This window comes from Fistularia commersonii, chromosome 2 (assembly GCF_037954325.1).
Source record: "Fistularia commersonii isolate RoL2024-O1a breed Wild chromosome 2, RoL_Fcom_v1.0, whole genome shotgun sequence".
Taxonomy (NCBI): domain Eukaryota; kingdom Metazoa; phylum Chordata; class Actinopteri; order Syngnathiformes; family Fistulariidae; genus Fistularia; species Fistularia commersonii.
In genome coordinates this window covers 2,911,892-2,915,000 of record NC_141285.1, presented here as the reverse complement: position 1 = coordinate 2,915,000, position 3,109 = coordinate 2,911,892, and positions in this window count along the sequence as shown.

Here is a 3,109-nt window from a genome sequence, read left to right as displayed (position 1 = left end):
TTATTGATCCCAAAAAAGCCGAAAGAAGAAGAAGAAGAAGAATTCTTATTGATCCCCAAAGGGTGAATTTCTTCGTCACAGCAGCGTCACAGATATAATGTCAAAAAAGGGGCAATATTAAATATAAATATAAAAGCAAAAGACAGAAGATAGCAAGACATCCATGAATAAATAGAAAGCAGATGAAGATTGAATGGTATTATTATTATTTATTAATTTATGTTATTTATTTATATAATACAAAAAAAAAAACGTAGGTAAATAAAATAAATAAGAATCAAGAAATAAACAAAAAAACTTCTCCGGAAGAACTATGATGGGGTATCGTAACCGGAAACGTCCACCCGCTCTGGTACTTTTATTTTGAAAGGCTCAGACCGGAAGTAGATTGTACGTTGGCTAGCAGCTAGCACACCTAGCGTCTAGCCCAGGGGTGTCAAACATACGGCCCGCGTGCCGCAACTGGCCCGCAAGGGGATTCGACCAAGCCCGCAGGATAATTTGAAAGTGGAAAAATGCATAAAAGACAGGGATTTTTTTTTTAATCAAATGCAATTCAAGAATTTTCCGCTAGGAGGCGCACTATTTTGGTCAGAGTAGACAACAATCTGCATCACTGAGACGGACCAATCAGCAGACGTTATCAATGTACCGCCTGCTGCTTGTTATGACGTTGTTTCTGCCTCGTTCTCTACCTCCCCGCTACTCCCTCACTAGCCAAAATGTCGTTATCAAAACAGAAAAAAGTAGCTAAAGACAGTAGAATTTTGTGCTTAGCGTGTTTGCAACAAGTTTCGGTATTTTAGGAATATAATATACGGCGCCACTACGAGACTCATCAGAGCGAAAAATATGACAGCTTTCAAAGACAACTGAGAAGAGATAAGATCAACGAATTGCTGGCGGGTCTGAGGAAACAGCGTCCACTTTCACCCATAGCAGAGAAATCAGTGCAGCAGCGGTAAAAGCAAGGAAGCTAATTGCTAGCGAAAATGTGCAATTTAATGTTAGTCACCAGCTTCACTACAAACGAGTATTATGGAATTCTACTGTTCATGCAACTCCATACATTTTCAGTATGTATTGTATTGTATGTGTTTGCATGTTTCATGTATGAAGTTTACACATTTAAAGGACAGGTGAATACTCCAATCCTTAGACATTTAATAGCACCCTTTTTAGTTCGGAGGGTGTAGGCAGGGATTCAATTTAGCAACCAGGTATCATGTAAATTGAACACAATGAAAATTGCAATTTAAATATTTACATTTTGTGGCATTTTATTTCAACTTTAAAATTCTTCATGATCACATACAAATGTATTGACATTATTTTGTATGTAATCATTCATACAAAAGTAAACAAGAGGAAAGAAAAAGGAGTTTCTAAATTGAGTTTCTAGATTGAAAATACTTCCAGCAGTCATTAGATTAGATGGACTAAAATCACCCACAACATGGAAGGTGTCATGGCTGCAAACTGGTTAAGAGTTTATGCGGCACTTTAGTGAGGCACATCTAAAATAAGATAAGATAAAATAAACTTTATTGATCCCCATAGGGGGAATTCTTTGTCACAGCAGCGCAACAGTTATAATGTCAGAAATAGATATAAATAAAGAGACAGTGAGAAGACAGAAAATAGCAAAGCCATCCACGAATAAATAGACAGCAGGGAGAACAACAACAACAACATCAGGGATAAGAATGGACAATATAATGGAACAGTAAGAGTGAATAATAGACAACCAAAACTAAAGAACAATATAGAATGACAAGAATAAAATAAATAGTATCATTTGTCTATATAATTGTTCTATGTACACCTCTGCATAACATTGTATCCTTACCAACATTAAAGAAAAGAAAAAAGAAAGAAAAATAGATCAACCAGCAACAAAGAATAACTTTGTTAAGGTTGCTTTTTAGCCGGTAACAGACAAGATTTAAAGTGCATCAATTTGCCTGAAATGTAATAAAATTCAAACACAAACAAACACTTTTTGATCGACTGAACCGGTTGATACCAGTTGAAGTAAAATCAAGAAATAATAAATTCAAATTGATCAGCAACATTAACTCAAGAACACAATATATAAAACTCTTTAATCTACAAAACAAAAATAAATAAAACAATTTTGTGATACATTTTTTTTAATCAAAATGAGGAAGTCAGGATTAATGGCTGAAGCATGGTGCTACAACTGGCAGCTCACGGTAAACACACTGGTTTTTCCTTGTCTCCAACCATTTTACACTGAAAAATGAAATAAAATCAATACATAAACATATTGATCAGTATCCCCACATGTCACCAATAGATATTACTCAAAGTGCTGTCACAGGCGTAGGAAATGTATTGACAACGCGTGGCGAGCCAACGTCCATGCCTTTCGGTTCGCAGAAGGCGATGTAGCATTTCTTAATTGATTTACCGAAATCTCCGAAGGCACCGGCGTGGGTGATGAGAGGCTTCCAGCGTCACCGGGGGCGATAATCACCAAGGAGATGGAGGAAGAGGAGCAGCAGCTGATGGAAGAACGGGCCGAGAAGGAGAAGGAGATGATTGAAAAGGTTTGCCACAAAGTAACACGCAGGGATATTTTTTTTCTTTCACGATAAGTGCCAGAATAACTTGTCCTCAACCCATTTTATCAACTGTTTGACCTTTTCTAAAAGGGGCGGGTCTATGGGTGGGGTGTATTAGGACAATATCACATTTATCACTCGTATCATTTTTGATGAACGCATTCAGGAGCCTTACAAATTAAAGAAATCCTCGACGTAAGCGATTTGAACGTTTAAATCTTCTTTTCCTTTCGTGCGTAGAGCAAGAGCCGCGTCGGCCCCAGGCCCCAACGGAATAACATACAGGCTCTATAAAAACGCACCAGATGTCCTGCAATTTCTCTGGAGGCTGATGAGAGTGGTGTGGCAAAAGAAGGAAATACCGACGTCCTGGCGGAGGGCTGGCGGGATCCTTATCCCCAAGGAGAAGGATTCATCAGAAATCTACTTTCTTGGTAATGATTTTGCAATGTTTTTCCTGATTTCTAAAGTTATTTTCATACTGTCGGTATTGCTGTTGTTAAAATGTGTCATCACACACT